The following is a 13,926-nucleotide window of genomic DNA, read 5'->3' on the forward strand; positions in this document are numbered from 1 at the left end:
TGAGATTTTTTCACATGTAGTCTTAAGAGAGATTGGTCTGTAGTTTTCTTTTTCTGTAATATCTTTGTCTTGCTTTAGTATGAAGGTAATGTTGGCTTCGTAGAATGAGTTAGGTAGCTTTCCCTCTTCCTCAGTTGTTTTGAAGATTTTGAGCAAGATTGGTACTGTTCTTTCTTGAATGTTTGGTAGAATTCACATGTGAAGCCATATGGTCTAGGACTTTTCCTTTTGGGGAGCTTCTTAATGACTGATTCAGTTTCTTCACTTTTGATTGGTTTGTTGAGGTCGTGTATTTCTTCTCAAGTCAGTGTTGGTTGTTCATGCCTTTCTACAAAGTTGTCCATTTCATCTACATTGTCTAGTTTATTAGCATAAAGTTCTCCATAGTATCCTCTCATTACTTCCTTTATTTCTGTGGGGTCAGTGGTTATGTCCTGTCTTCCATTTCTGATTTTATTTATTTGCATCTTCTCTCTTCTTTTTGTCAACCTTACCTAAGGGTCTATCAATCTTACTGATTTTCGAACCAACTTCTGTTTTGTTGATTTTTTTGATTGTTTTCATGTTCTCAATTTCATTTTATTTCTGCTCCAATCTTCATTATATCTTTCCTTTTGCTTGCTTTAGGGTTAGTTTACTGTTCTTTCTCTGGTTTTTCCAAATGGACAGTTAATTCCTCAAGTTTTGCTCTTTCTTCTTTTTGATATAGGCATTTAGGGCCATAAATTTCCCTCTTAGCACTGCCTTTGCTACATCCAATGAATTTTCATGTGTTGTGTTTTCATTTTCATTTGCCTTGAGGTATTTACTGATTTCTCTTGTAATTTCTTCCTTGATCCACTGGTTGTTTAAGAGAGTGCTTTGAGCCTCCATATATTTGTGAATTTTCTGGCACTCTACCTATTATTGATTTCTAACTTCATTCCTTCATGATCTGAGAAAGTGTTTTCTATGATTTCAATCTTTTAAAATTCATTGAGACTTGCTTTGTTACCCTGCATATTGTCTATTCTTGAGAATGATCCATGAGCACTTGAGAAAAAGGTATATCTAGCTGTTGTGGGGTGTAATGCTCTATAAATGTCTGTTAAGTCTAGCTCATTTATTGTATTATTCAAATTTTCTGTTTCTGCATTGATCCTCTATCTAGATGTTCTGTCTGTTGATGAGAGTGGGAAAGTGAAGTCTCCAACTATTATGGTTGATGTGTCTATTCCTCTTTTCAGTGTTTGCCTCATGTATTTTGGAGCATTCTGACTTGGTGCATAAATATTTATGATTGTTTTGTCTTCTGAATGAATTTTTCCTTTTATTAATACATGGTATCCTCCTTTGTCTTGAATTGTTTCACATTTGAAGCCTAATTTGTTGGATATTAGTATAGCTACTCCTGCTCTTTTCTAAGTGTTTTTGCATGAAATGTATTTTCCCAACCTTTCACTTTCAACCTTTGTTTATCCTTGGGTCTAAGATGTGTTTCCTGTAGACAACATATGGATGGGTCCTGTTTTTTAATCCATTCTGCCAGTCCGTGTCTTTTGATTGGGGAGTTTAATTAACATTTAGTATTATTATTGTAGGGCCAGTACTTTCTTCTCCCATCTTGCCTTTTGGATTTTATAGTCATAACTAATTTTCCTTCTTTTACCTTTACTGATAGTTTCACTTCTGTACTCTTCTCCATGCCTCTCTCTCCTATCTCCAGTGAGAGCTGGTCTCTTGATCACAAATTCTTTCAGTGTTTTTTTTGTCTGAAAATGTTTTAATTTCATCCTCATTTTTTAAAAAATGAAAAACAGAGTATCCCTTTTATTATATATATATATCTTACATGACCTTTTCATCTTAGATTCAGTAACTACCTGTCTCTCCCATCAGAGGAGAAGGGTCCCGCATATTACAATAGGCAAAAAAAAGGCTTTAGGAAATAAAATATTTTCAATTGATCCATTACAATTCTTCAGTTTTCTTGAGTACTACATTAGAAAGTAGGAAAAAATCAGAAGGAAGAAAACTGGTATTTCAAACAACCAGACTATAATCACATTAGTTGATAGTACACTGTTTATATTTTTTCCTCCAAGCAGGTACAAAGCAGGTTTGAGCGATCCTTGTGGAGCCTTTCCCATACCTTAATAATCGTACTCCAAGTAATCAGAGCCAGTGTTTATTCAAACTCTCTGAAGCATGTCAAGGAGTCATCTCAATTATGCAAAATAAATCTGGGCAATCATGAACTATTGGGAAGCATATTTCTCAAAAATGTTGAATAGTTGTATTTCAAGTACACTATCAGAATTCAGAACTGTCAATTAAAGATGGAGAACATGCAGTGGGAAGAGTTATTTAAAAGGAAACAGAAGTAGACTCAGCGTATGAACTACAAATTTTGAAGATGAGCTCCTACCTAGGAGGGTAATGACATAAACAGCATGGGGAGCTGAAAGGAAAAGGAAAGAGGACTTACTACAACATGAGTTCACTTAAACCAGTTGTTTACTATGCTATCATCCCTGCCTCAAAAGGAAAGTTAAAGTCCATGAAAAATATTTAAAAATTGCAAAATTTTAAAATGGTTTATTGAAGCAAATTGCAGGCAAATAATAGCTACGAAGAGGGCGAAAGGAAAGATCGAGATGGTATAATCTAGGAATGCCTAGAGTGTATAATAATAGTGAAATGTACAATGTACAAATTTTAAAAATGTTTTGGTATGAGGAAGAACAAAGGAATGTCATTACTGCAGGGTGCTGCAAATAGATGATAATTAATACTTTAAAATGTCACCTTATGTGTGAGACTAAAGCAAAAATGTTTGTTACAAAATTTATATTTTGACTAGAGCATTTCCTAATATAACTCATGTAGATAGTTTGATTGAATGTCATAAGTACTTGGAATCTCAGGTGGCACATGAGATTTTGTTGGTTTGTCCAGAGTGATGCACCGATGAATCCCAGAATGGTTTGATCAGTGACTGGAAAAGTATTTGCAAGCCCCCTTCGGGGAATGGGGAGAGTGGGGAGAAATTCAACTTCCCCAAGTTGAATTCTTGATATTCTCACAAGCAGTGTGGACAACCAAAGCTATAGGCTGAGCCCCCAGTCTTGGGGTTTGTTCACATGAAACTTAACCCCACAAAGGATAGGTCAAGTCTACTTAAAATTTAGGCCTAAGAGTCACCCCCAGGAGAGCCTCTTTTGTTGCTCAGATGTGGCCTCTCTCTCCAGCCAATATGATGAGCAGTCTCACCACCCTCCCCCTCTCTGTGTGGGACATGACTCCCAGGGATGTGGACCTTCCTGGCAACGTGGGACAAAGATCCTGGAATGAGCTGAGACTCAGCATCAAAGGACTGAGAAAAACCCTAGAATGAGCTGAGAATTAACATCAAGGGATTGAGAGAACCTTCTCGACCAAAAGGGGGAAGAGTAAAATGAGACTATGTGTCAATGGCTGAGAGATTCCAAACAAAGTCGAGAGGTTATCCTGGAGGTTATTCTTACGCATTAAGTAGATATCACCTTGTTGTTCAAGATGTAGTGGAGAGGCTGGAGGGAATTGCCTGAAAATGTAGTGCTATGTTCCAGTAGCCATGTTTCTTGATGATGATTGAACAATGATATAGCTTTCACAATGAGACTCTGTGAATGTGAAAACCTTATGTCTGATGCTCCTTTTAGCTACTATATCAACAGAAGAGTAGAACATATGGAATAAAAATAAATAATAGGGGGAACAAATGTTAAAATAAATTCAGTTTGAAATAGTGGTAAATGAAAGCGAGGGGTAAAGGGTATGGTACGTATAGGTTTTTTTTCTCTATTATCATTTTATTTCTTTTTCTGTTGTCTTTTTATTTCTTTTTCTAAATCGATGCAAATGTACTAAGAAATGATGAATATGCAACTATGTGATGATATTAAGAATTACTGATTGTATATGTAGAATGGAATGATATCTAAATGTTTTGTTTGTTAATTTTTTTTTAATTAATAAAAAAAGTTAAAAAAAAAAAAAAGAGGGCCAAAGGAGAAAAAGACAGGATGATTCTAAGTATTAGAACGAACTAAATATCTTTGCAGTGGTTGGGGGTGGTATAGGGCAGGAGAACAGATTTTCCTTGTATCTCAGAAAGAAAATCTCCCCCATTTTTGAAGGATGGTTATGCTGTCTATAGAATTCTTGGTTGGCAGTTTTTCTTTTAGTAATTTAGATATATCATCCCTCTGTCTTCTTGCCTCTATGGTTTCTGCTGAGAAATCTATGCATAGTCTTATTGGGCTTTCCTTGTAAGTGATGAATTGCTTTTCTCTTGCTGATTTCAAGATTCTCTCTTTCTCTTTAACCTCTGACATTCTGATTAGAAGTGTCTTGGAGCACATCTATTTGGATCTATTCTCTTTGGAGTACGCTGCACTTCTTGGGTCTGTAATTTTAAGTCGTTTATAAGAGTTGAGAAATTTTCAGTGGTAATTTCCTCCACTAGTTTTTCTCTTCCTTTTCCCTTTTCTTCTCCTTCTGGGACACCCACAACATGCATATTCGTCCGCTTCATATTGTCATTCAATTCCCTGAGTCCCTGCTCATATTTTTCCATTCTTTTCCCTGTATTTTCTTTTGCTTGTCGGATTTCAGATGTCCCATCCTCCAGTTCACTAATCCTATCTTCTGCCTCTTGAAATCTGACATTGTAGGTTTCTATTGTTTTTTTCATCTCTTCTACTGTGCCTTTCGTTCCCATAAGTTCTGTGATTTGTCTTTTCAGGCTTTCGATTTCTTCTTTTTGTTCATTCCTTGCCTTCTTTATATCCTCCCTCAATTCATTGATTTGATTTTTGATGAGGTTTTCCATGTCTGTTCAAATATTCTGAATTAATTGTTTCAGCTCCTGTATCTCGTTTGGATTGTTGGTTTGTTCCTTTGACTGGGCCATATCTTCAATTTTCCTAGTGTGATTTGTTATTTTTTGCTGGTGTCTAGGCATTTAATTACTTAATTAGTTTATTCTGGAGATTGTTTTCACTTCTTTTACCCAAGGTTTTCTTGCTGGATGAATTTGTTGTCTGTCTGTTCTCTGACATTCAGTTCAGCTTTTTCTGTACCATTAGCTTAGGTTTTGTTTAACAGAGGAGAATTTTCCAGTTCTGTTTTTTTGTTTCTTGCCCTGCCTGTATGGTGCCTTTTTCCTTCAACCCTTATTAGAGTCTACTTAAGTATTTTAGACCCCAGCCGGATTTTCCCAGACCAAACTGGCCTCCTGTCAGGAGGAAAGAGTCACCTGTATCAGTTTTCCCTGAGGGTGAGACCCAGCAGGTTGAAACACTTTCCTGTGAAGTCTCTGGGCTCAGTTTTTCTTATTCTGCCCAGTATGTGGTGCTTGTCTGCCTGCAGGTCCCACCACCATAAGATGATGCGATACCTTTAACTTTGGCAGACTCTCCCTTCTGGGGGCATGGTGGAGACAGAGGAGAGGTTGTAGGCTGGTTTTAATGGCTTCAAATTACCAAGCTCTGGTGTCTGAATTCCTTGAGGGAGGGATTCCACTTGAGTTGGGGCTCACCCCTCCCTTGGGGAGGGTACTGTCTCTAGAAAAGCTCTCAAAGAAGCTTGTTTCAGCCTATACCTGGGGCAGTTGCAGCCTGAGATGCCCTGTAGCTGTATCCAAAGGCAGCCAAGCCTCCGTAGAAGCACAGCCACAAAAACCTCTCTTTCTGTTTACGTCAGCCCTGCCCCCTTAGCACTGGGGCAAAAATCAGCGACCTCTGCTTTGACCGGGTTTACCTGAGTTGGGGGCCTATTTTTGGTAGTCAGAATTTGTGAATTAATTCCACAGTTGAAGCTTAGTTGCGCCCAGCCCCTGCTGCTGGTGAAGTCTTTTCCTTTCCCCTCTGGGAAGCAGCCTGTGGGGTAGGGGCCCAGCCACCACAGCTTGGGGTACTCATGGTTCTGGGGGGGCTTGCATCAGGTCCAGCTGATCCAGACTGGGGTACACTGTGTGTCTGGTCACTGACGTGGCCCCAGGAGCTGTTCTGTGCTGTTTCTTGTCATTTAGTAGGTGTTCTGTAGGACGAACTAAACCCTACACCTTGCTAAGCCGCCACCTTGGCTCATCCTGCCATTATTTATTTTTAATCTGTATATATTTTTACTCATCTATTTATACTGTATGTAGAAGGAATATCAGATACAAGGTTTTCCCAATCACACAGTCACATTGGAAAAGTTGTATCATATAAGCATCTTCAATAAACTTGGCTATTGGAACACAGCTGTACAGTTTCAGGCACTTTCTTCTAGCCTCTTGAATACACCTTAAACTCAAAAGGAGATAGCTTTATAATGCTTAAGAATAGCTTCCAGAGTAACCTCTCAACTCTGTTTGAAATCTCTGAGCCACTAACACTTTAGTTTTGTCTCATTTCTCTCTTCCCCCTTTCATTTGAAATCTCTCAGCCACTAACACCTTATTTTTATCTCATTTCTCTCCTCCCCTTTTAGTTGAGAAGGTTTTCTCAATCCCTTGATACTGAGATCCAGCTTATTCTAGGATTTTTGTGTTACGTTTCCAGGGAAATTTACACCCCTGGGAGTCATGTCCCATGTAGAGAGTGGGAGGCCAGTGAGTTTGCTTGCTGTGTTGGCTGAGAGAGAGATTGACCACAACTGAGCAGCAAAAGAGATTCTCTGGGGGTGACTCTTATGCCTGATTTTCAGTTAGCTTAGCCTATCCTTTGTGGAGATAAGTTTCATATGAACATACCCGAAAATTGAGAGCTCGGTCTATTGATTTGGTTGTCCCCAGGACTTACGAGAATATCAGGGTTTCTGCAGATGGGAAAGTCAAATTTTCCCCCTTTCTCCCCATTCTCCCAAGGGGACTCAAAGCATATTCTTGATTCCTGTTTCAACTCCTTCTCCCCTGTTTGTCTTAGTTTTTCTATTGTCAGAAATACCCTCACCATCTCCACAGTTGTTCAAGCTAGATGTATTATCCCCGTGTTTCCCTCATCCTCACACCCAGTCCATCAGCATGTAATCCCTACCAACTCTACCTTGAAATCTGTATTTGGATTCCACCATCCAAATCTAAATCACCATCATCTTGGCTGTTCTTTTGTAGTCTCCTCCTAATGGGCCTCTCATTACCTCCCAACTTCTATTTTGGCCCACCCCTGTTGACCATTTTCTGCACAATAACCAGTGATCATTTTTTTTTTGTATTTTTTTTTTATTAATTAAAAAAAAGAAAAGAAATTAACACAACGTTTTGAAATCATTCCATTCTACATATGCACTCAGTAATTCTTAGTATCATCACATAGATGCATGATCATCATTTCCTAGTACATTTGCATCGATTTAGGAAAAGAACTAGCAAAACAGCAGAAAAAGATATAGATTGTCAATATAGAGAAGAAAATTAAAATAATAATAATAAAAAAATATGTATATATAAAAAAGGAAAAAGAAAAAAAAACAAAGGATACAAATAAACAAACAAACAAAAAGACAATAGTTCAGGTGCAGCTTCATTCAGTGTTTTAACATAGTTACATTACAATTAGGTATTATTGTGCTGTCCATTTTTGAGTTTTTGTATCTAGTCCTGTTGCAGTCTGTATCCCTTCAGCTTCAATTACCCATTATCTTACCCTGTTTCTAACTCCTGCTGGTCTCTGTTACCAATGATATATTCCAAGTTGATTCTCGAATGTCGGTTCACATCAGTGGGACCATACAGTATTTGTCCTTTAGTTCCCGGCTAGACTCACTCAGCATAATGTTCTCTAGGTCCATCCATGTTATTACATGCTTCATAAGTTTAGTCTGTCTTAAAGCTGCATAATATTCCATCGTAGGTACGCACCACAGTTCGCTTAGCCACTCGTCCGTCGACGGACACTTTGGCCGTCTCCATCTCTTTGCAACTGTAAACAATGCTGCTATAAACACTGGCGTGCAAATGACCGTCTGTGTCTTTGCCCTTAAGTCCTTTGAGTAGATACCTAGCAGTGGTATTGCTGGGTCGTAATCCATTCTGCCAGTCTATGTCTTTTGATTGTGTAATTCAGTCCATTAACTTTTAGTGTTATTACTGTTTAGATAATATTTTCCTCTACCATTTTGGCTTTTGTATTATATGTATCATATCTGATTTTCCTTCTTTCTACACTTTACTCCGTACCTCTCTCTTCTGTCTTTTTGTATCTGACTCTAGTGCTCCCTTTAGTATTTCTTGCAGAGCTGGTCTCTTGGTCACAAATTCTCTCAGTGACTTTTTGTCTGAGAATGTTTTAATTTCTCCCTCATTTTTGAAGGACAATTTTGCTGGATATAGGAGTCTTGGTTGGCAGTTTTTCTCTTTTAGTATTTTAAATATATCATCCCACTGTCTTCTAGCTTCCATGGTTTCTGCTGAGAAATCTACACATAGTCTTTTTGGGTTTCCCTTGTATGTGACAGATTGTTTTTCTCTTGCTGCTTTCAAGATCCTCTCTTTCTCTTTGACCTCTAACATTCTAACTAGTAAGTGTCTTGGAGAACGCCTATTTGGGTCTATTCTCTTTGGGGTGTGCTGCACTTCTTGGATCTGTAATTTTAGGTCTTTCATAAGAGTTGGGAAATTTTCAGTGATAATTTCTTCCATTAGTTTTTCTCCTCCTTTTCCCTTCTCTTCTCCTTCTGGGACACCCACAACACGTATATTTGTGCGCTTCATATTGTCATTCAGTTCCCTGATCCCCTGCTCAAGTTTTTCCATTCTTTTCCCTATAGTTTCTGTTTCTTTTTGGGATTCAGATGTTCCATCCTCCAGTTCGCTAATTGTAGCTTCTGTCTCTTTAAATCTACCATTGTAGGTATCCATTGTTTTTTCCATCTTTTCTTCTTTGTCCTTCACTCCCATAAGTTCTGTGATTTGTTTTTTCAGATTTTCTATTTCTTCTTTTTGTTCAGCCCATGTCTTCTTTATGTCCTCCCTCAATTTATTGATTTGGTTTTTGAAGAGGTTTTCCATTTCTGTTCGTATATTCAGCATTAGTTATCTCAGCTCCTGTATCTCATTTGAACTATTGGTTTGTTCCTTTGACTGGGCCATATCTTCAATTTTCCGAGCGTGATCCATTATTTTCTGCTGGTGTCTGGGCATTTGATCAGATTTCCCTGGGTGTGGGACCCGGCTGGTTGAAAGGTTTTTCTGTGAAATCTCTGGGCTCTGTTTTTCTTTTCCTGCCCAATAGGTGGCGTTTGTGGCACTCGTCTGTCTGCGGGTCCCACCAGTAAAAGATGCTGTGGCTCCTTTAACTTGCCAATCCGAATCTTGCAGTCGGCCTGGGAAACCACGCGTGGAGGGGGGGTCGCCGGCCACCGCGGCTTGGGGGAGTACCGGTCCAAATTGCCCAGCTGGCCCGAGACGCCAAGCGTGGCGGGAGGGCCCCGCTATCCAATGTTCCCAGTCGGACCGGGAAGCCACGTGTGTGGAAGGGACCCCGGTCGCCAGACGCCCCGGCCCGGAAAAGCGCGCGCCCCTCGGGTATCTCACTGCAGTGGATTCTCCCTGCCCGTTCAGCCGTTCCAGAGTGGGGTACGCTGTCTTTTTGGTCTCTGTCGTGGCTCCAGGAGCTGTTTCGTATTGTTTCTGTTTCTTTAATTGCTGTTCTGGAGGAGGAACTAAGACCCGCGCGTCTTACTAAGCCGCCATCTTCTCCGGAAGTCACCAGTGATCATTTTAAGAGTCTGATTATACTTATATTTTAAATCTTTAAAGAGTTTTTCTACTGTGCTTAATGTAAAGAATTAGTTTTTTTATTATATTCTACAATACTGTATTTGATTTGGCCTCTACCGCTTATGACTCATTTCTTGTCATTTTTTCTCTCTCATCCACTACATTCAACCCTAGACATATCAAACTTATTCTTCCTTTTGGGCCTTTGCATCTGTTCCATTAGTTGAAATGTTCTTCTCTGATCTTTAAATAGAGAATAAAAACAATAGAGAGAATCAAACAAAACAAAATGTTGGTTCTTTGAAAGGTCAAGAAAATCAGTAAACCTTTAGATAAACTGATGAAGGAAAAGAGAAGATACAAATAACTAAAATCAGAAATGAAAAAGAGGGCTATTACTACTGACCCCACTGAGAGGATACTATGACCAACTGTACACGAATAAATTAGTTGATTGGACACATTCCTAGACACATAAAAACCACCCACACTGACTTGAGAAAAAATAGCAATGTCAACAAACCAATAACTAGAAAAGAGATTCAGTCATAATCGAAAACCTCCCAACAAAAAAAAGCCTAAGAGCTCATGTCTTCCGTGATGAATTTTACCAAACACTCCTAGATTTAATACCAGTCCTGCTCAAACTCTTCCAAAAAATTGAAGAGGAGGGAACATTCCCTGATTCACTCTGAGGCCGAACATCATCCTCATACCAAAGCCAGAAAAAGATACCATAAGAAAATTACAGACCAATATCTCTCATGAATATAGATACAAAAATCTGCAACAAAATACTAGCAAACTGAATCTAACAGCACATAAAAGGATTAGACACCTGGATCAATGAGATATATTCCAGGTCAGAAGAAAATGAATTTATGTAACATACCATATTAACAGAATGAAGAAGAAAAAGAAACCCATCACCTTAATTGACGCAGGATAGTCATTTGACAAAATCCAGCATCCTTTCTGATAAAACACTTATGAAACTGGGACTAGAAGAAAACTTCTTCAACATGATAAAGGGTGTATATAAGAACTCCACAGCTAACATCATAATGGTGAAATACTTAATGCTTTCCCTCTAAGATCATGAACAAGACAGGAATACCCACTGACATCATTGTGATGCAACAGTTTACTGGGTTCTAGACAGAGTAATTAGGCAAGAAAAAGAAATAAAAGGCATCCAAATTTGAAAGTAAGAAGTAAAACTTTCACTGTTTGCAGGTGACATGATCCTATATACAGAAAATCCTGAAAAATTCACAGCAAAGCTGCTAGAGCTAATTAGGGAATTCAGCAAAGTAGTGGGCTACAAGATAAGCATGCCAAATCAGTCATGTTTCTATAAACTAGTAATCAACAATCTGGGGAGCAAATCAAGAGAAAATTCCATTTGCAGTAGCAATGAAAAGGATCAAATATCTAGGAGTTTATCTAAACAAACATGTAAAGGATTTATAACAGAAAACTATAAAACGTTGTTAAAAGAAATGAAAGAATGCCTAAATAAATGAAAGGATATTCTATGTTCATTCATTATAAGATTAAATATTGTTAAGATGTCAGTTTTACCAAACGTGATTTATAGATTCAGTGCAATTCCAGTCAAAAGTCCAGCATCCTCCTTTGCAGAAATTGGAAAAGCCACTCATCAAATTTATATGGAAAGGTGTGCTGGTTTGAAAGGAAGTATGCCCCCTATATAAGCCATGTTTTAATAAAAAATCCCATTTCATAAAGGTAGAATAAACTGTAATCAGATCATCTCCCTGGATGATGTGATTTAGTCAAGAGCGGTTATTAAGCTGGATTAGGTGACGACATGTCTCTACCCATTTGGATGGGTCTTGATTGGTTTATTGGTGTCCTATAAAAGGGGAAACGTTTTGGAGAATGGGAGATTCAGTGAGAGCAGAGAATGCTGCAGCACCACAAAGCAGTGAGTCCACAAGCCAGTGAGCTTTGGAGATACAGAAGGAAAATCCCTCCTGGGGAGCTTCGTGAAACAGGAAGCCAGGAGAGAAGGCTAGCAGATGACACCATGTTCACCATGTGCCCTTCCAGCTGAAAGAGAAGCCCTGACTGTTCGTCATGTGCCTTCTCACTTAAGAGAGAAACTCTGAACTTCATCGGCCTTCTTGAACCAAGGTATCTTTCCCTGGATGCCTTAGATTGGACATTTCTATAGACTTGTTTTAATTGGGACATTTTCTCGGCCTTAGAAATGTAAACTAGCAGCTCATTAAATTCCCCCTTTTAAAGGCCATTCCATTTCTGGTATATTGCATTCTGGCAGCTAGCAAACTAGAACAAAGGGTGAGGAGCTCTGAATCGCCAAAGCCATCTTGCAAAAGAAGTATGAAGTTGGAGGACTCAACTCATATTTCCCAATCTTCAAACTTATCACAAAGCCACGATAATCAAAACAGCAAAGTACCAGCACAAGCGTAGACATACAGACCAGGGGAATCAAACTGAGAGTTCAGACATCAACCCTCACATTTATGACCAACTGATTTTTGAAAAGTAGGCAAAGACCATTCCTTTGGGAATGAATAGTCCCTTCAACAAATGGTGCTGGAAATAATGGATATCCATATGCAAAAGCATAAAGGTAGACCCCTGTCTCACGCCAAATGTAAAAACCCAGTTAAAATGGAACAAAGACCTAATAAATAAAAGAACCAGCACTAACAAACTCCTGGGAGAAAGTGGAGGGGGAGGGAAGTGTCTGCAGGACCTTGTGTTAGCAATGGTTTCTTAGACTTTTTACCAAAAGCACAAGCAACAAAAGAAAAAATAGATAAATGGGGCCACATTAAAATTTAAAAGTGTTTGTGCCTCAAAGGACTTTTGTCATAAAAGTAAAATGACAGTTTACACAATGGAGAAAATATTTGGAAACCACGAATCTGTTAAACCCCATAATGTACATAGTATATAAGGAAATCCTAAAATTCAGTGACAAAAACACAATTACAGCAAAACAACAAAAAGACAAACAACTGAAAAAAATGGGCAGAAGACCTGTATTTTAGTCTCCTAGGCTGCTCAAAAGAAATATTTTCAAATATGTTGAGTTTAAACAGTGGGAATTTATTAGTTTACAGTTTTAAGGCCAATAAAAGGTCCATATAGAGGCATTATCATCAAGGCGATGCTTTCTTCCTGAAGACTGACTGCTGGTGATCCTTGTCTCCTCTGCCACACGGCAAGGTACATGGCAGCATCTCCTGGGCTCATCCTTCTCTTCTGAGTTTCATTGTTTTCAGCTTCTTGCATCTGTTGCTTCTGTGGCTTTATCTATCTACCTGCCTGTCTGTCTGTCTCACTGTCTCGCGCTTTCTTTCTGTCTGTATTCATTTTGTTTATGAAGGACTTTAGTATTCACATTAAGAGCCATCCTGAATAAGGTGAGGCACACCTTAACTGAAGTAGTCTCAGCTAAAGGTTATATGTACAATGGGTTTGCAACCACAGGTATGGATTAGATTTAAGAACATGTTTTTCTAAAGTACATGCAGCTTTAAACTGCTACAACCTGAATAGACATTTTTCCAAAGAAGAGATATAATATAAATGGCCGAAAAGCACGTGAAGTGATGCTCAGTATCATTAGTCTTTAGGAAAATCCAAATCAAAACCACAATGAGATACCATTTCTCACCTACTGGAATTCTGCTATTTAGAAAAAAAAATACAAATAAACAAAATTTCAAGTGTTGGAGAGGATATGCAGAAATGGGAACACTCATTGGTGGGAATGCACAATAGTGTAGCCCATGTGGAAGACAGTTTGGCAATTCCTCACGAAGTTTACTATAGAATTAACATAGACTTGGCAATCTCACTTTTGTATGTTTCCAAAATAATTGAAAACACTGATGTTCATAGTGTCATTATTCACAAATTCTAAAAGTTGGAAGCAACCTAGGTGTCCATCAGGCAGTGAATGGATAAAATGTGGTATATATACATACAATCGAATATTAGTCAGCCATTGAGAGGAATGAAATTTGAATACATGCAAACCATGGATGGACTTTGAAGACACCATGTTGAGTGAAACGAGCCAAATATAAAGGGACAAATATTGTATTATATTGCTGATACAAATTAATTAGAATAAGTAAATTTAGAGTCAGGATCTAGAATAAAGGTTACCAGGGAATAGAAGGAGGGTA

The 13,926-nt window shown here is 38.4% G+C and overlaps 1 protein-coding gene across 4 annotated transcripts in view; it reads left to right on the forward strand.

The window, feature by feature from the left end:
• PIK3R3 (phosphoinositide-3-kinase regulatory subunit 3) overlaps positions 1-13,926 on the forward strand; it is a 193,166-nt gene that overhangs the window by 135,102 nt on the left and 44,138 nt on the right. The gene's annotated exons all lie outside the window — the stretch shown is intronic.

Source organism: Tamandua tetradactyla, chromosome 2 (assembly GCF_023851605.1).
Source record: "Tamandua tetradactyla isolate mTamTet1 chromosome 2, mTamTet1.pri, whole genome shotgun sequence".
In the NCBI taxonomy this organism is placed as follows: Eukaryota; Metazoa; Chordata; class Mammalia; order Pilosa; family Myrmecophagidae; genus Tamandua; species Tamandua tetradactyla.